The 21,034-nt window shown below is 43.0% G+C and overlaps 1 protein-coding gene across 1 annotated transcript in view; it reads right to left on the reverse strand.

The window, feature by feature from the left end:
* The window catches only part of cpe (carboxypeptidase E), a 116,176-nt gene that overhangs the window by 47,761 nt on the left and 47,381 nt on the right, over positions 1 to 21,034 (reverse strand). The gene's annotated exons all lie outside the window — the stretch shown is intronic.

A 21,034-nucleotide genomic window follows, 5' to 3' on the forward strand; every position in this document is an offset into this window, starting at 1 on the left:
GTTCTAACAGTCCAAAACGTCAGCTTAAACTGGTAATAAAAAAGTCAATATATTGCCTCATTTTAACCCACTTCTTTGCGAGCAGTTTGTTCCTTCCTTGACTGCCTATAAGTTCATAAGATATAGGAGCAGAATTAGGCCATTCGGCCCATCGAGTCTGCTCCGCCATTTGATCATGGCTGATATGCTCCTCATCCCCATTTTCCTGCCTTCTCCCCATAACCCTTCAACCCATTACCAATTAAAAATCTGTCTAATGCCTCCTTAAATTCACTCACTGTCCCAGCATCCATCGCACTTTGGGATAGCCAATTCCACAGATTCACAACCCTTTGGGAGAAGTAGTTTCTCCTCAACTTTGTTTTAAATTTTCTATCACTTATCCTAAGACCATGATCTCACGTCCTATAATGCCCCACAAGAAGAAGCATCCGCTCCACATCTACTTTATCCATACCTTTTATCATCTTATATATCTCAATTTATGATCAAATTGTCTCTTATTCTTCTAAATTCCAGAGAGTATAGGCCTAAACCGTTCAATCTCTCTTCATATGACAAATCCCTCGTCTCTGGAATCAATCTAGTGAACTGCCTCTGAACTGCCTCCAGTGCCACTACATCTTTCCCCAAAAAGGGGACAAAAACTGTACACAATACTTCAGGTGCGGCCTTACCAATGCTTTGTATAATTCCAACAATACTTCCTTACCTTTATATCTGTTCCTTTAGCTATAAATGCCATAGAGATGAACATTGGTGCCAAAGGCCTGCAGCAGGTCTGCCCCCCCCCACCCAACCCCTGCCCCAACCCCCCCAACCTCCTGAGATAACAGTCGCAAGATGATGGAGATCTTTGAGGCTGAGCAGAGAAAAAAAATCATACGTGGCTATGATAGGGATTTAACCCATGAATAGAGTGGATGCAAGAAGAAAATAAAGCACCAGTTTTTTTAAAAAAATATGTAACAGGTGTAGTGATGAAAAAGAGAAGGACAAAGCAATTTTTTTCTTTGAAAAGGCTACATAATGCTGCTGAAGTGTTTGTGTTGCCATCAATTGATTTACTGTGAGAAAAACTGGTCTCCAGTGACATTATAAAACAAGCAAAAGCGAATCGAAAGCCCGTCAGACTTCAGTGGGAAAGAAATTCAAAGTATGAAATCAGCTGCTGATTGTACTAATGTCAAAAAGACAGTTCTCCCCCTGCTCCCACCAGCCCCCAGAGTTTATAGCTTAACACACTCCATGCTCACACAGCAGAAAAACACCATCCCTGCAAAATCATAGCAGCACAAAACCCAAGGTCAACACAAGAGCAAGACTAAAATGTTCATTAGAATACCATTAAAAATGGTACTCACATTTAAAGAGGAAGCAGTTTATTGAACATTTCCATATGGATGGGTTTGAAATGAATATTCAAAAAAATTTGTGAAAGTCATTTTTTTTGGTGACATTCTAGTTTAATAGAAACATACGCCACACTTACATTCACACGTGACAAACTGATAAGTGACAACATTGGGAAAATGGAAAGTTTACCATTTTTCACGCAAACCTTTGCAGACCTGCAGGTCAGAGGGCTGTGCATTTGACAGCACACTTTTGTTCTTTGTGCCCATTATCTATTTTGATTCCTAAATCTAATTCTAGAACAGCATCTGCTGCTGCATCATCCTAACTGTTGCCTTCCACACCTCTCTAACTGCAAAATTATCAGCCAAGTGCCAATTGTAACATGTTCCCACTGAGAAGACATTAAAAGACTGCCCACTCAATTCACTTAGGAACTTTCAGACAGACCAGGCTTTCATTGCTTCAGAGCAGCATTGAAACTCTGCTTCAGTTTGTGAAAGGGACAATGATCCACTAACACACCATGATATCCACTCCTCCACAAACACTCTTTTGTGGTTCTATAAATCACAGACTTGTGTTGGTGTTTTCAGTTCAAACTAAAGCTCTAAAGTTAATTCAAACAGATCAGGCAAGGGTAACAGCACAAACACAGTAAGCTCACTGGGCTTCAGACCAAGCCCAATGCAGACAAAAAGAATATATTAATTCACTCACATTCACTTTTAATATTGATTCGTAATCCCAAATGAAAGTGCGAAATTGTGCTACAGTTTGTCTTGTTTACAAAAACAAAGGTGCTTTTTTCAGTTCCAGTATAGTCTAAGGTCTTGGAAGCTACTAAAGTAGGTAAATGTTGTGGCAATGTCACTTCCTGCCCTTTCTGTTTATTGGATGGTTCTGTAGAGTAAGGCAATCTGTCCTCTGTCTGTGCTGGTGCACTCTGTCAGGGCAGGCGCCTCTGTTGAGTAGGTAGAATTGATTTATTATTGTCACATGTATTGGTATACAGTGAAAAGTGATTTTTTGTGCACTTTGCAGACAAAGTAAACCGTTCATGGAGTTACATAGGGGAGAAGGAAAGGAGAGGGTGCAGAATGTAATATTGCATTTACAGATAGGGTGAAGAGAAAGATCAGCTTAATGTGTGATAGTACCATTCAAAGAAAGGTGAAGCAGAACTGAGGTCCAACATGTGTAGCATCACTTGACTGCAGAAATAAATCACATCTTTAAAACGATAGAGAGGATTGGAATAGTTTAAGGACAACTCCTGTCAATCAAGTGGATCAAAGGGATTGCAAGGATCCTATTTATTTCATGAAGGGACTCACAGCTAAAGCCAACCACAATCCACTTCCATATATTCTCCACAGCCTACAGTGCCCCCCTCAACCACTCCCCCCCTCACTTCCTCCGTACCCTGCCGTTGCAAAACTCTTTCCTCCAGCCTTTCACCCATTCATTTCAAACTCTCATCTGCACATATTTCTGCTGTTGTCAATCTACCGAACCACTCTTTCATGTTGGATGTCCTTTTCCCAATAAAATTTTCACTCCCTCCCATCTTGCTCATTCCTCATATCTGACCTCACTTGATTCTAAGGCTCACAGACTAGTTTAACCATCCATCATTAATGTTGCTGGCCGCATCAAGCACAGACAGGCTTCCTTCTCCTCCGCCAATGAAACAGTTTTAGTTGATGTGGAAGAAGTGTTTGTTTGAGCACATCTTCTACAGAGCAGCAATAAAATTTTACCAACCAACCTTTCCCATAGATGGGGTAGCCATGATGTGGAGATGCTGGTGTTGGTCTGGAATGGGCACTGTAACAGCAGGTTAAAGTCCAACAGGTTTATTTGGAATCATGAGCTTTCGGAGCGCTGCTCCTTCATCAGGTGAAAAGAGATAGGGCAGGAAAAGGTTAGTTAGTAAAGTTTGATTGCTGCTCAGTAGGTGTGCCCAAGCCTACACTTCTTCCCCATCAACTAAAACTGCTTCATTGCAGCCATCAGGCTGCAGCTGATCTGCGAATGGTCGACTGCCCCTTTGGAAATCTCAGGAGCTGTTAATGAGCTCTCTTATGATTGCGACACACTCAAATGATGAAACAGGTGATTTCCTAAACATGCTGCATAAATTAACTACATGTTGTGGCTCCTTTAAATGTTTTACTGTCACACTCCCGCTCACATTCCGCAGCCAAATGGTAATTATGAAAGGGATTGGGTGGGGGGGTTGAATTTATAAAACAGGGGGAAGGGAATAAGTTAATCGCAGGGAGCAGCGGTGGGGAAGGAATAAGGGAATGGGATTTACTGGTCAGCTTGTTATGTCTGCTGAGGCTCCTTCTCCATTCTTAAAGTTACAAAGCCGATGCTCAGGGTGGACTGGGCAAATCCAAATCCATTCTTTGCTCACTCCAAAAACCAAACTCAAAAATCAATTGAATCCACTTCAAGCTCCCCATATGGGATTCAAACGATCCAAGTTGACAAGATGAGACACTGCACCCCATCTTGGGCTTGATCTGATGCTTGATTTTAGCCAAAGCACAAGCAGTGCTGGAAAGGCACTGCCCAATCTTATTAACTCAGCCCTTCGCACCTTCTATTGGCTGATCAGCTTCCTCAGGCTGGTGAGGCCTGACCCAACACGAATCCAAAATAGAACCATTAGTAAAATGAAGATGCAGTAACATAGCCCCTTTAAGGGGCCGATCCCTGAGGGCCACATAATTCGGCCAGACCCTATGGAGAGGCAACGTGGGAAGCCAAGCGGGAACAAGGGCACGCTTCCCAGATTGGGGAGGAAGCTCAGGTGGAGCCAGGGAGGAGAAGGAAATGGACATGTATTGCACTGCTTTTACACGTATAAATATTGTTGATAATAAATACTTCATAACTTAAAGCCACAACAAGTCATTTTCGAAGTTATTACACTGGCAACAATTCTTGGAATGGGCTGCAATCCTGAAACCAGATTGTGCTGTAAGAAAATGTGGGGATTATAAATCTACTGTTAATAAAGGAGCTGAGAGATAGCTATCCAATTCCTAAAGCTGAGGACCTCTACGCCAAATTAGCACCAAGCGAGATCTCAGTCACACACAGCAGCAGCTGGAGTTGGATGAGGATTCTCATAGGTTGGTTACCATCAACACCATCAACACCAGTACACATGTTTATCTTTTGGAATCTCATTGACTTGTGCCATATTCAACGTATGATGGGAAGTTTATTACAGATCATTCCTAACGTAGTGTTGTATCTAGATGATGTGCTGATTACATGAGCCTCACCTAAGGAATATGGGTCAAACTTAGAGCAAGTTTTGAGGAGATGTAAAGATGCGGGAGCCCATTTGAAATGAGTGAAATGCACTTCCCAGGTGGATGAAGTTACATACCTGGATTTCAGGATAAATGTTAAAGGCTTACATCCTTTGAAGAACAAAGTTAAAGCCATTAGGAAGTACCGCAGTCTTAGCCCAACTTCACCAACTTTTGAAGAAGCAGCTGCTTTGGGAATGGACTGAAGCACAGAGTGAAGTATTTGCCAAAGTTAAGCAGGCTTTCAGCAATGTTTATACATGTGGATCCAACCAAACCATGTGATGCATCACTTTACCGAGTGGGAACAGTTTTATTCCACAAGATTTGCTGGGCGGCAAGATAGCACAATGGTTAGCACTGCTGCCTCACAGCACCAGGGAACTGGGTTTAATTCCAGCCTCAGGTCACTATCTGTGTGTGGAGTTTGCACATTCTCCCTGTGTCTGCATGGGTTTCCTCCGGGTGCTCCGGTTTCCTCCCATAGTCCAAAGATGTGCGGGTTAGGTTGATTGGCAGTCCTAAATTGAACCTAGCGTCAGGGGATTAGGAGGGTAAATATGTAAGGAATTGGGCCTGGGTGGGATTGTGGTTGGTGCAGATTCGATGGGCTAAATGGAGTTACCAACATCTTAAGATTGGCCTGGAGTAGATCAACATCCAGGACGCCGCTATGTGTAATCTTGGAGAAAAACCATTGAGACATTATAAAAGATTGGATTTATGATTTGTTTTTAGTTTTTATTTTTGTATCCAGTAAAGAGATTGAAAATGGGAGAAAAATGCTCTTTGGCTGATAAAAGGGCATCGTCCAATTAGGCAATGAGTCTTTTTGCAATTTTCCAATTGACACAGGAAGGCAGTATGCCACAAGGATGGGTGTGCTGACCTACTAATGGTTGGAGCATGGGGGAAAGTAATGAGATGAAACCTCCAGAAAATACATTTAATCACAGTTGTCACAAGTCCCATGTCCCATTTCCAGTTTGACTCCAATTCCTGCCCCTGTTCCTGGTATTCTGCATTTTAACTTTTGACACAAACCCAACAGACCATTCTAGTGAGATAAAAATTCACCCCTTGGTTTCTATTTACTTGCCAAGCCACTTCACAGTTGAGACAACTCAGGAATAAATGAACAACTTATGAGGGCATTAATCAGAAATAAAAGAAAAAGTCTCTCATTATAATGTAGAACTATGATGAAATGAAGTATGTGTGAATATGTGTGTGGCCTGTACCTCAGCAGTTTATATGCCTTTATCACAGGCTTCCTATCAATTGTACCATTTGTAGATGTTACACCACTAATACCCATGCTGCTGAATGCTAATTGTGGGCCAGGGATGCATCAAACATGTTGTGAGTGTTGATGCACATTGCGGACTTTTACACTTTTGCATGGTGAGATCCTCTAATCGATTACAGCGAAGTCTGTGCTGGAACTGAGAGATGAATTAAATGTCTCCAATTTTACCATGGTTAAATGTAATTATAAATGAATGCTGAATCCCCTAGTAAAGTATGATGAATAGGATCAATCTAGGTGTGAGGATATTAAAAAGGGAGAGTGAATGTTCTAAATATCCTGCAATGTTATGTTGCTATATCTTGTAAAGCCAACAATCTACAATGCAATGCTAGATAAGGAAACCCTAAATAATACATTGGAAACTGGTTCTCATTTATATACATTGAAAAATATTTTAATGCTTTGCTTCCTTCCAAATTATAGAAAACACTGTTGGCTGATTCAAGGTTAAAGTGGATTCATATCAATTTTTCACAGTGATAAATTACTGCCCTAGATATTTGGCTAGTTGTACGTGTCATTTTGCTACTGATTGGATTGTGAGATTTAGACCCACGGTTGCATTAAACATATTATTTTTTAATTGGCCTGCAGCATCTGAAAATTGTATAATTCAACTCTAGCATTGTCAAGTTTATTTGCAAATGCTCATTTTAAAAGAAAGGACTCAACTGATTGCTTTGGTTGTGCTGTTTTCTGAACAGAAGGTTCACTTTTCATTATCTATTTGTAAATTTCTTTCCCTGCAATCGCTGCTGTATATAAACGAGCAGTCACTCAATGTTACATTTAAACATCATCCCTGTGCCCACCGGCTCCAAGCCAAGCAACAATGCAATTTTTAAATTCTTTTCCTTTTTTTCCCCAAATCTTTTCATGGCTTCATCCCTCCCGAACTCTGTAATCTCCCCAGCACCACCAGCCTCTAATATCTGTGCTGATTAGATCTGTCCTCTTGAGCATTCCCAATCTCAACTGGTCCAACATTGGTGTCTGGGCCTTTAGTTCCCTTAGGCCCTAAGCTCTGGAAATGCCTAAACCTCTCTACTTCATTACCCCTCTTTCTTTAGTTGCTCCATCAAACTGTTATCTTTGACCCAACATGTGGCCACTTGCCCGAAATAGCTCCTTCTTTCAACTGGACAAGACGAGGTCAATCTCTCTCAACATGATAGAGGGAGACAAGCTTTCAGCACCTGTACTCTTTCTGGCACCTGGTATTCAGCAAGGTGGCACCAAAGGTGAACATGGAATTGGCAAGGGATGGGGTTATCTATTCAGCATCAGGGGGCCACCTAGATTGTTTGAAAAAACTGCCCCACCTCTCAGACCAGGCAGATGCTGCCACACCTCCTCCAACCCAACCTTAGTGAGTGAAGTAAGTCAACACCAGCAGCCAACGTCACCAGTAAAATCAAGGTGACACCACCCCATCCCCAATAGAAATGAGAGGCAATTCGCAACTAAGCTATAAATAATTCCACGTGTGCCCATGTCAGTGAGCAATACTCTGAGCAACACTGCGACTGCATCCAAGCCTGAGAGCATAGTGCCTCTGGTGGGAGCTCGGGTGCAACTGTTGTGTGGAATAGGAGGCCTCAACTGACTTGGTGATCTCCCTCACAGAAAAGGAAGAGCTATCATTCCTTTGAGTTGAAGGAACGCTGAGACAAGGGTTACCCTTCCATGGATGAGGTACCAACAATCCACGCATGCCTCTTCTCCCGGACCTTGCACCCTGCCCCAATACCACAGGTTATAGGCTGCAAGGTGCAACAGATCCCTTCATCCAACTTGTATCTTCTGGGTATGGGCAAGATCCTCTGTCTGATGAGGAGGTGGAGGATCCACCCAGGTCATTGTTAGCACTTGGAGTGGATTTGGGAGTCCTGGAAATCAAGGCAGGCAAGGTCCTCGAGACTGAGCCCACCCAGCAACATGTGCCCACAGATTTATCCAACACAAAGACAATAATGAAATTGCTCCACACACTGAGTCACAGGCTGGTGTCAGGGAAGGGGAGGGCCTCTCACTGTGTCCCAGACTTTGGTGTCGGGTGCATGGTGTTTGGGACGGATCGTTTCTCTGAAATTCCATGTGACCCAGCATCGGAGACGAAGCGACACCCTGAACTGCTGTCCTCCACCCCAAAACCCCCAGCAGAATCCCACGAAGAACCCCACTGTCCTCAGCCAATGATCATAATGCTGGAAAAAGATGGATCCCTGATCCTGGATCTAGAGCGAATCAGTGCCAAGGTCCAAGCCTATTATGTTGGCCTGTTTTCTCCAGATGTCTAAAAAGGATGCTCGCCGAGTTTTGCAGGAGGACTTGCTGAAGGCCAGTGCAGCACGTGCCAAGTAGCTCAATCCTCTATTCATGGGTTCATGGAATAAGTCTCCATGGCTAAACAAGCTGACCACAGAGCATTGGCAACATTCAGAGTGACAACTACGTGTCTGTCCTAGACAGACTCTCCTGGCTCAGAGCTGTCATTATCTTGCTGCCCAAGAGTGGCATCGCCACTTGCTTAAAAACTAGTGCCCAGTCTCCCTCCTCAGCATGGACTATAAGGACTTTACCAAGGCCATACCTGCTCGCCTTAACATTATGCTGGTCCACATGATCTATCCTGACCAGTCCTTCACAATCCTGGGTCAAAGCACCCATAATAACATCCAGGTGGTCTGGGCCCTGATCCACAGCTCCAGTCCATCAGTTATTTTCCTTTTCCACGATCAGAAGAAGACTTTCAACAGGCTGGATCACGAATACCCAGAATCTGCAAGAATTTGAGTTCAGGATACATTTTGTCACCCTCCCCCCACCCCCAGACTCAACTTCTGTATGTCACTACAGAGTAGCTGATGAAAGTTAGTTGGACCTTTATGGTACAAGGGAGAGGAGTATATCAGAGATGTTCCCTATCCAGTTGAATTTCATCTTAATGGAGCCTTTCTTATGTGCAGGGGAGGTTGAAGGGATGGCTCAGCATGGGCAATGTGTGGAGGACTTTGTCTCTGATTGTGCTGCCCCTCATGGTCCACAGATCCTATTGACCTGCAGGGGATGCACAAGTATCAGTAGTTCTGCTCTATGGAATCCACCAGCAGGAAAATGTTCTGGTTTCCTGTTTGATCAGTGATGGAATAACTCCACGCGGAGGAGGTTGGGACCTTATGCCTGGAGCACTACCTCTATTTGGGAGTCTATCTTATCACAGAGAAGGAATCCTGACTGGTGAGCTGGCAAGAGTTGGAGGCCAATGTTATCACTCACCCCAGGTGCTGGATGGATCTGTTCCAAGTGCCACGTTACAAAAGTCAAACAATGGTCATAAGCCAACCGGTACCCGCTAAGCTGTCACTTTGATACCTCCTGAGTCTGTCAACAAATTACTGAAGAAGCTAATCGACTTCTCCTGGGACAAATGGATGCACTGGGCCTCCCGTGAGAGAGGGCAGTCAGGCAGTGTGCCAGCTGGTGACACTTCCCTTTCAAACCCTTCAGTGACGCCGATACATTGAGTGTCATTCTAGATGGTGTGCGATGGTAAGGTATTTCCTCAGCCAACTGCACAGCCTCAGTCAGGACGTGCAGCTGCTGTTTATAAACCAGTAGTGGGGTGGGGCCATTAGCATTAATCCCAACAGAATGTTAACCATTCAATTGGAGATTTGGGCCTTTAAATGGTTTACTATGTGACTAATTAGTCAATGTGGTTCCACTGGCCCATTCCTGCCACTGACTAAATGAGGGCCAGTTTTCATGCCAGTGGGAATGACCCACATGGCATCCCCAGCACCCAGCCTGCTCTCCACAGGCTCTTAAATCCCAGCCTTTAGCTCCGTTTCTCTCCCTACAGATGCTACTCCGTCTGCTAAGTATTTTCAGCATTTTCTGTTTTTATTGCTGGCGCCTGGGATAGTTCACATTAAGACTGGCGGCCTGGTGAAAGCTTTGAGCCGCTGTGTCTGGAGGTAATTTTAAACTTTGTGCAGTATTGAATTAGTTACCAATTGGCACCAAGCCCAAACAACCTTTCCACTGAGGTGAATGGAAGTGAAAATCAGACAATAGACAACAAATTCAAGATCTCGCATCATTAAAGTTACCCATTCTGCTTTCTGGAGTTAAGGGGAGAAATTGGGGAATAATTATTGTATGACTGTTGTAATAATGAAAATGCCCCACATTTTCCTCATGAATTATATAACATTCAGCTTCACCAGTAAAAACAATTTTCAATTTGTTTCAATGTTAGAGCAGTGGAACCAATTTTCCACTTAAGGTCTAATTCAGACTTAAATGATTAAAAATAAAAGCAAAGCCCACTGAGATAAAGTAACACTCTTGGATAAAATTCAATTTGCACAATTATTCACAGTATAAGGTGCCAATTTGAGTGGGTCTGAGCTAGACAAGTACCAGAAAAAATAGCTGGTAACAATTAAAGGGGATTTTACAATATATGGATATTAAAACTAGCAAGTTTTTGGAGAGTCTCAATAAGTATTGTATTCTACTGCCCACATTTGCAAAGATTGATAGGGCCAGGGATTATGAAGTGGCTAGCAACATAAATGGCTGCAGATATGAAAAGGGCAAAGGGCACTCCCCCAAGCATATTGGATGCATGCTGATAGCTCCAATGCCATCCCTGTATGCCAGCATTATTGTATACCTACAAGGAGGTGTAGCTACATTTCAGGCTACCGCTAATCATGGGTGGAATTTTATGGCCCCACTTTGTTAGTGGCGGGGCTGGAAAATGCAGCAAGACAGTCAAAGTCCATTGACTTCAGCAGGACCGGAGGATCCCATCGACATGACAGACTAAAATTCCGTCCCATTATAATCAGAAAGTGCACCAGCCTGATGGTGCACGGTAGCTGTAGATGTTCTCCCATGATTCTCTATCTGTGTATCTGCTGACCTAGATCCCAAGAGGTCTCATTCTCAGGGTCATCATGTTGTAAGTGTATTAGGGTTGATGATATCTTGATTAGGAGTGATTAATAGGCAAAGCTGGTTTTTAAAATGTCAAACGTGTATTCTATCATGTGGCACATTGTCAAATATGACGTGGTCTGACTGGGTACTCCTGAAGATCCTTCCAAGTTAGTGATGCCAAAGGTGGTTTGCTAACTCCACTTCCTTTGGAAGGAGGAACCTGTGCCAGAATTAGGTCAATCAACATGAGGTCATTTCACCTCTCCCTTCAGATGCAGTAGGTATCAGTGCCTGGAGAGATGGGGGTGGGTGCAGTTGAGAAAGCAGTAGGGGACGGGGCACCAGACACTTCTAGAGCGAACTGACCCATTTCATTTCTCCATCGGTCCTCCTCATCATTTCAACATGTCACCTAGGAGGGTTCCCATTGGTTAAACATTGATGGTCCGACAAGAATCATGGAACGAGAAAAGACAATTACCACAGAGGCAACATACTAATAATATGTCCTAAAATCTTGGTTGTTACACTGCCTTTTAGCTGCCCTATCAGCTAAAAGTCCATCTGGCTGCCTTGGTAGTCAACCTACACACCAACCATAAAATAGAGCCCTTTTTTTAACCACTAATATGATGGCCTCCTCCCATCTGTTATCAATTGAGAGATTCATCATTTTGAGTGGTACAAGCAACTAGATCCAAAACAGATCTAGTATCCCAAACTGGACACCCAGAGAGACTGGTCCATCAGCAGCAACAGAATTGTACTACATGATGATCTGGAATCTCATGACCTACCATATTCCACAGCCCACCACCAAGCCAAAGCACCAACTTTAATTCAATGAGCAGTACAGGAGGGCATGACAGGAGCAACAACAGGAATACATTAAATAAACTGAGGCGCCAACCTGGTTAACCCACAACAAAAGGACTACAACCATAACAAACTGTGGAATCAGTGTTCATTAGGCAGAATTAAGGGATCTCACAACCACAGGATTGGATCAAAGCTTCTGCAATCTTATTGCAGTCCATTGTGAATGGTGGTGGATCACTAAACAATGATCTGGAGGAGGAGGCTGCACAAACATCCGCAGTCTCAATCTGGAGTCCAGCACATCGGTACAAAAGTCAACACTGCAGCATTTGCAACCATCTCCAGTCAGAAGCACCAAGTGGATGTTCCAAGTTGGCCTCCTCCCAAGGTCCACAGCATTGCAGATGCCAGTCTTCAGCCAATTAGAGTTACTCCATGGTAGATGCTGAAAGAAATGTTGTGCCTGGTTGGGGAATCTAGAACACGTGGTCAATCTTAGAATAAAGGGGCCAGTCAAGAAGATATTTCTTCTTTCAAAGCATCATGAATCTTTGGAATTCTCTATCCCAGAGAGCTGTGGACACTCATTGTTGAAGAATTTCAAGTGAGATGTCCATAGGTTTTTAGCAATTGTAGAACTGATGGGAAATGGAGACAATGCAGGAAGATGGAGCTGAGGTCCATCGTTGTTGTGTGGTGTAGTGTGTTCAAATAAGGCCTCAAGTGGCTTATTCCTGCCATGATTTCTTATTTTATGATATCAAGAAACAGTTGAGCACACAGGATACAGTAAAGGCAATGGGCCTGAACAACATCCCAGCAATAGTAGTGAAGACTTGTGCTCTGAAACTAGCCACACTCTTAGCCAAATTGTTCCTGTACAGACACAATATTGATATCCACCAGACAATGCAGACAGGACATACCTGGCCAATTCTCCACTTAAAGCAGGACAAATCCAAACTGGTCAACTGTTGCCCCATCTATTCTCGATCATCAACAAAGTGATGGAAGATGTCGTTAACTATCAAGCAACGCTTACTCACCAACAACCTGCACACTGATGCTCAGCTTGTGTTCCACCAGGACCACGCAGCTCCGGCTCATTACAATTTTGGTTCTACCTTGGACAAGAGAGCTGCAATCAACAGCAAAGTGGAGAGTGCAGCGCCTGACATCAAGCAGATGACCAAGATTTACAATCAAGAAGCCCTGGTGAAAATAGGAATCAGGATGGGGGGTCGGGAGTGGGGAAGAATTCTTCTCCCTGGCTAGAGTGATACTCTGCAAAAAGAAGGGCGTTTGCAGTGTTTGGAGGTCAGTTATCTCAGCCCAAAGGCATCACTGCAAGGGTTCATCAGGATACTGTTCGAAACCCAATATTCTTCTGTTGCTCGGCAATCACCTACTGTTCATCTAAAGGTCAGAATTGCTGTTCACTAACGATTTTTCACAGTAACATTCAGGATTCTTCAGATACCGAAGCAATCTGTGCCCACATCTACAACATTCAGGCTTGCATAACAAAGTGACAAGTAACAGTTGCACCGCACAAGTGCCAGACAGTGGCCAGCACCAACAAGAGGAAATCAACAAGGAGCCCGAGTAAAATTGAAGTCAATGGGAATTGGGGGAAAGCTCTCCACTAGTTGGAGTCATACCTAGCAGAAAGGAAGAGATTTGTGGTCGTTGGAGACCAATCATCTGGACCCCAGGGCATTGCTGCAGGACAAACCATCTCTGGCTGCTTCATCAATGGTCTTCCTTGCATCATCAGATCAGAAGTGAGCATGTTCATTGATGACTGCAGTTCCAATTGCAATTCACTCCTTAGATAATAACCTACTGGTTTGATAGGGCCTGGGTGGGATGTGGTCGGGGCAGACCCGCTGGGTTGAATGACCTTCTTCTGCGATGTATGATGTTATGATTCTGTGATGATAAAGTAGCCTGTCCTTGTGTGCAGCAAGACTTGGACAACATTCAATTTTAAACTGAAATTGGCAAGTAACATTTATGCCAATCAAGTATCAGGCAATAATATCTTCAAGGAGAATTTAGCCATCTCCACTTGACATTCAATGCTAGTGTCGTCAGTGAATCCTTCACTATCAACATCTTGGATTTCACTATTGACCAGAAACTTAACCGGATCAACCACTATTTATATAAAAACTTACAATAGGAGCAATTCAAAGGCTGTGAGTTCTACAGAAAGTAACTAATCTCCTGACACTCCAGAAAGTGTCCTCCATCAGAAGGCACAAGTCAGGAGTGTGATGTAATACTCTCCACTTGCCTGGTTAAGCGCAGTTCCTACAACACTCAAGAAGCTCGGCACCATCCAATACATAACAGCCCACTTGATTGGCACCCCATTCATCATCTTTCCTCCATAGTAGCTTCACTGCATGCTATCTGGAGCATAATGTGCAGTACCACATCTTACCTAGTGATCAGATAAAGGGAGGCAATAGCCGAGTGGAATTATCATTAGACTATTAATCCAGAAATTCAGCCAATGTTCTGGGGACCTGGGTTCAAATCCTGCCATGGCAGATGGTGGAATTTGAATTCAAAAAAAAATCTGGAATTAAGAAACTACTGATGACCATGAAACCATTTCAATTGCCAGAAAAGCCCATCTGGTTCACAAATGATCTTTAGGGAAAGAAATATGCCATCCTTACTAGTCCGACCTACATACGACTCCAGAGCACAGCAAAGTGGTTGACTCTCAGCTGTCCATGGGCAATGAAGGATGGGTAATAAATGCTGGCCAGCCAGTGACGCCCATGTCCCATGAATGAATAACAAAAAAAAGACTCCATTGGGTTTGGTGTCATATTTTGTTTTATATTGCTACTGTAAAGCTCCTTGGGATGTTTAATTGCATTAAAGGTGTTGTGTAAAAAATTGTTGTTGTAGTTTTTGGTTTGTAATGGCAGTACACAACCAATGGGCAAGTTATTTCCATTTTGATTAATTGTGTGTGATTAGTACATGTGAAACCAGTGTTATTCTCAAATTCTCTTGGACAGATGGTTGTAGAGTAATGTTTCCTTTATCCCTAAAATGTGCCTAACCTTGTCGCCCAATGTAAATGATTCTGTTCTTCACACTTAACCGTATGTTATAGCTTTGCTGAATAAGGTCACGAATCTTGAGCTATGTGGAGTTAATCCTATGTTGTGGGGCCCCATCCACTAGAAACAGGGCCCAAACTCAGATTCTACCGAAATACTACAGACAATAATTAAAGGAGACTTCTCTCAAACCTGCGAGTTCCTCTTACATTCTGCTTGAGAGTGGAGCTCTGCCACAGCCTTTTGAACTAGCGGCATCTTCCCAGAATGAGACAATGCATTATATGATGGTGCAGAAACTCTATGCGGTAAAGGGCAGTGGGGATGGTTTTAGCAGAATAACTGCTGGCTACTCATTGTGGCTTTATTTTCAAAGCACTTCGGCCCATTGCCTCAATGAACTAGTCTGGAGAGACATTTGTCCCGGGGGGCAACTTTTTCCTCCAGGCATCAAGCAAACCACTGAAGATGCAGAACCCACAAATGCCATGTTAGCTACCTGTACTAAAGATGGTGCAGACCAAACAAAGACAGGAAAGAGCTTCCCCACTTTCTTTGCTCCCTTCACTGCTGATGTTGGGATGTATGTTAACTTCATCCACCCGCATGCCCAGGTCGGATACTGACAAACAAGAAAGCAATTCCAAAATCCTGGAATGCTTTTTTTGGCCAGCGAGAGATTGATGCTGATTCTGGTAAACTGCCAGCTATTCTGAGAGAGTTGGTGACCCTTGGCAAGGTTGGTGCTCTTCTGTGCATCAATGTGGAAACATTCAATACTATATCCAATGTTCTGATGCTACCTGAACTAATGGATACCAATCTAAAAGCACGTAAAGAGATACCACTTTATTGTTTTAAAAGAAGGATTCAATGCACCAAACAGTCCACTCAAAATATGCTAATGAAGATATGGTGCAACAATCTAAATTATATCCAATTACCACTTTCACTGCTTGTGTTTCCATCATGAGCTATTGATGCAGGTCTCTACAGGCTCATTTCCCCTCATTTCCGCAAGTCCTATCCCACTAAAGAAAAATACATCCACAAAACAAATTTTCATAAAGTCATTACAACTGAATAATCACTGCGAACAAACATGCACACTCTTGTGAAAACTTACGGTTGTGCAAGGTGAAATTACAGAGTAATCTGATTTCAGTGTCAACAAGGCTCTGTGACAATCTAACATGACTCAAAGACTGCTGACGACGTCCCTATTAATCAGATGTACCATTTTCCATTATGAGCATGATGCTAACAAAGGCTTTTTCATATCAGCTTGTAAAGAGATGAAGTTTCATACTATAATCATAATTCCTTGATGGTTAAACTACTTACTTATCACCTTTGTCACTTAAAGATCAAATCTCAGATTTAAAAGAGCTTATATTCATCACAAGTGGGCTTACATTAACATTGCAATGAAGTTGAAAATCCCCTCGTTGTCTGTTCAGATACACTGAGGGGGGGTTTAGCATGGTCAATGCACCTAACCAGCACGTCTTCCGGACTGTGGGAAAAAACCGGAGCACCCAGAGGAAACCCTTGCAGACATGAGGAGAATGTACAGACTCCGCACAGACAATGACACTAGCCGGGAATCAAACCCGGGTGCCTGGCACTGTGAGGCAGCAGTACTAACCATTATGTCACCGTGCCACCCCAGTAGACAAAATAAGATTGCCCAAAAGCTTAAACCATGAATATTGCAACTGTTCCATTGTCAAGCGTTGCAGCAACGCATTCAACAATATATACAATAATTAAAATTGGGGAGAATGTGGCACACCGATGACGTCACCGGACTAGTAATCCAGGGCCATACGCTCATTGGCCAGAATTTTACCTTCCACCCAACATGGGAATCAGAATGGGACAATGGGAAGGTCCATTTACCTTGATGGGATTTTACAGTTTTGGAATGAGCGAGGCCATAAGATCCCACCCATTATCTACCTTTCATTTGTTACAATCGCAGTGGATTATTAAAAATGTTTAAACATGAAAGGAGCATTGTTTTCATGTTGGATAGACAACCCCAGAAACAATTGAGTACGTCCTGCTCTAAACCCCCATTCTGCTAACCCCCAATAATGTAATTTAAATCTAGCACTGTGCATCTACAGCCAATTCAACTCATTAGAAGGGTGTAATATGATGCACAGTTAAATAGAAGATAAAGAAGGTTGCAAAGTATCTTATGTATATTTACATGTTACCTTAATTAATTCACAGTGAGCCACCTAACAAGAGCACCATCACTATAACATGGACTATTTATGGAATAACATGGACCATAACATGGAATATTCCACACTAATGGCTACAAACATCTCACACAAATGAACCCCATAGATCATCTTTTCTTCATCAAACCATGGCTATACAACATTACAGCCTTTCCCATAATCCAGGATCGATCCTCACATAGGATTTACCTTCACGCTATTTCATGAATATTGCAAGTTCCTGTATCGCAGGCAACTACCAATCATTTATCAGTTGGGTGTTCTCTAGCACGGCTTCCTTACAGTAACTGCCAAATTTAATGAGGGAAGAAATAACTTGTATTTCGGTTGTACTTTACAACTTTTTTAAGTGTTCATTGCACATCCCTAATTGCCCTTGAAATATTGGTGATGAGCTTCCTTCTTGAACTGCTGCAGTCCATGTGGTGTAGGTACACCCACAGTGCTGTTGGGGAGGGAGTTCCAGGATTCTGACCCAGTGACAATGAAGGAACAGCGATGTATTTACAAGATAGAAAGATGAGTGGCATGGGGATAGAATTTGCAAGGAGTGGTGTTCCTATACCCTTGTCCTGGATAGTATTGGTCATGGGTTTGGAAGGTGCTGTCTAAGGAGACCCAATGAGTTCCTACAGTGCATCTTGTAGATAGCTCCCACTGCTATTACTGATCGTAGATGGCGGAGGGAGTGAATGTTTGTAGATGGGGTGCAAAGCCAGTGGGTTGCTTTGTTTCTCGATGGTGTCAAGCTTCTTGAGTATTGTTGGAGCTGCACTCCCCCAGGCAAGTGGAGAGTATTCGATCTCACTCCTAACTTGCGCCTTGTAGCTGATGGTAAGGCTCTTGTATATGATCATTGCTTGTGACACGAATGGCATTGTGGTTAGCACTGCTGCCTCACAGCACTAGGGATCCAGGTTCAATTGTGGGTCATTGGCTGTGTGGAGTTTGCAATGTTCTCCCCATGTCTGCGTGAGTTTCCCCCAGGTGCTCCAGTTTCCTCTCACAGTCTGAAAAACGTGCTGGTTAGGGGCATTGACGTAGGCAAGTGCCGGAGTGTGGTGGCTAGGGGATTTTCACAATAACTTCATTGTAGTGCGAATGTAAGCCTACTTGTGATACTAATAAATAAACTTTAAACTTTTAACTTTTAAAATCTAAACATTACTTGGTCACTTTGTCTCAGGCCATCCCAAGTTGTTTTTCAGCCAATGAAATACCCTATGAAGTGTAGAAACTTTTGTAATTCATGTGACAGCCAGTTTTCACCAAAGAGACTGGATTTCTCTTCCACCAAGAGCGAATTCAACCATCTCCCCCTGACATTACCTCACTGAATCTACCATTATCAAAATCCTGAGGACACCATTGGCCAGAAACTGAACTAGGCCAGCCAAATAAATACTGTGGCTACAAGATTAGGTCAGAGGCTGAAAATTCTGTGGCAATTACCTCACCTCCTGAATTTCCAAAGCCTGTCAGCCATCTACAAGTCAGAAGTATAATGGAATACTCTCCACTTGAATTGATGTTCCCTGGGGTTACATTCCAGTTGTTTTAGACATTGTTAGGCCCTCTAACCCTCACACATCCACACGGCCTCACATATCTTCCGTACCATCACCACCCTCATTGCACCCCCCCTCCTCCACAGCCCCACCCCCTCCCCCTCCCTCTCCCTTATGCCTCCTCCATAGCCAGCCTTCTGGTATTCACTGGGGGAAGACCACAGGAACCAGGTGGAAATGTAAAAAACACTGCCAAAAATCTAATTCAGCTCTCATGAATATGTATATTCAATAAACCTAGTCAAAGGGTCTCAATCTCATAAATAGTTAACCTCTTGTAAAAACAAACTTTTATTCAGATCCCACATCAAATACAACTAATCCTTTAATAGTCACTTTGAACTGTCAATCAAACTGAACTCAGAACTCCCAGATGAGATAATTGTAGCTTTTGAAACTCAAGCATTCATAATGACATAATAACAGCCCTTAACGAAATGTCAACGAAGGCACCTAGTGAAACTATCATCATAACCAGATGGTAATTCTTTTCCCCAAATTATACCAGATGGCCTCTGAATCAAAGCAGTCCATCAGAGGGTATTTTTAAACTCTCACCAACAATTTAAGCCTGCTTTTATTCCATGTTTAACAAGTGAGGGATTTAAAGAGTCCAGATCATGGTACTTAAACAGACCACATCCATCCTTCAAGACACTTACATTTATTCCATCAATTTTGGGTTAAACGCTTGCAAAAGTTTTGTGTAAATTCAAGATCAAATGACTGCTGAGTTTGAGTTTTCTGCCTGTGTGAGACACATCATACTCACTGCCCCAGCAGCGAAAAATTAGATGCATCAGAAATGTGGCACAACTTAAAAGTCCCGCCCACCGTTTTTAAAGGCTTGCAGAGTTCTCCTGACTCCATGGAAATCTGGGCCTATATGTTCAATTATTTAGACTGGGCTGGAACTCATGGCCTCCTGACACAGAAGTAAGAGTGCACAACTGACACCTAGCACAAAATTAGATCAAGGATAATAACTATTTTACCACCCAATGTTTTCATATTTCTCATCCCAGCTGCGGCACCAAAGTGGCTGGTTCACCCCAGCCTCTCCATCAAAATATTCAACTCCCTTCTGAACAACCCTGGGTTTTCCATTCCCACCCACCCACCCCCACTCCCCAACTCCTTTACATTAATTAGCTGGAAGTGGGTCTTAAACTCCTCAGTTGGGCTGCCACCCCGCTCACCTCTTAGAGAGCTTCCAGATTGTCTGGAAACTCTCTAAGTGGGGGCGGGATGGGTGAGGGCAGCAGCCCAAGTGAGGAGAGTAAGTCCCATTTCCAGTTAATTAACGCTTCTGCGAGTGTTAAATGGCTTTGCGGTGCTTAATCAGTGAGGACAAGTTCACTCCAGACCCTGTGGCTTGGCAGGAAATCCCACCATCTGAAAAGTCCTGGAAGAATTGCAAAATGAATCCATTATTATAGCTGAACTCATTCATATCATTAACGGTGCTGCTTCCAAATTATCCATACATGATAATATATACATCAAAGAGTACTCACCTAATTAGCATTTTTATACCACGAAGCTTGGTAAAGTTAAAGGGCTGGGTGGACGAGGCCGATCTAAACTAAATAAATTTAAATGAGCTGTACCTTCATTACATTGCAATTCCAATTCATAAAATCCTTACAGTGCAGGAGGCTACTCAGCTCATTGAGTCTCCACTGATTCTCTGACAGAGCATTTTACCGAGGCTCTATCCCCCCGCCCAACCTATCTCCCCATACATTTACCATGGCTAATCCACTGACCTACACATCTTGGAACACTAAGGGACAATTTATCATAGCCAAACCACTTAACCGGCTCACCTTATTACTGCGGGAGGAAACTGGAGCACTCACCATGCAGACACGGGGAGAATGTGCAGACTCTGCACAGACAATGACTCAAGGCCGAAATTGAACCCAGCTCCCTGGTGTTGTGAGGTAGCAGTGCTGTGAGAAAGACAGTCTGAAAAATTCTGAAACAAAACAAATTTCTGACAAACAGAAGTTCTGAATATTCGGCAAGGGCATTGTGATTTACTTAATGAGCGGATAAAGGATTTCATATGTAAAAAAATAATTTAAAAGGAAACTCAGTGGATTTTCAAAATCCTCAGGGATATTTTCAGGTTGGAAAATTTTGAGCTCCTCCTGGATTTGAACTTGCTCAGAAACTCTCCAACAGGGAAACAATATCCTTTTAGAAGATAGCGTGTCTGACTTTATTTGACTATTTGTCAGAATTGCCCCACAGTGACATTTTGTTGTCCTAATGACACGTTGCTTAGATACAGTGCTATTTGTGGATGTAATTACCAGCAGACAGATGTTCTCTTCGGGTTGCT

Source organism: Carcharhinus amblyrhynchos, chromosome 1 (genome assembly GCF_965287045.1).
Source record: "Carcharhinus amblyrhynchos chromosome 1, sCarAmb.v2.hapA, whole genome shotgun sequence".
Classification (NCBI taxonomy): Eukaryota; Metazoa; Chordata; class Chondrichthyes; order Carcharhiniformes; family Carcharhinidae; genus Carcharhinus; species Carcharhinus amblyrhynchos.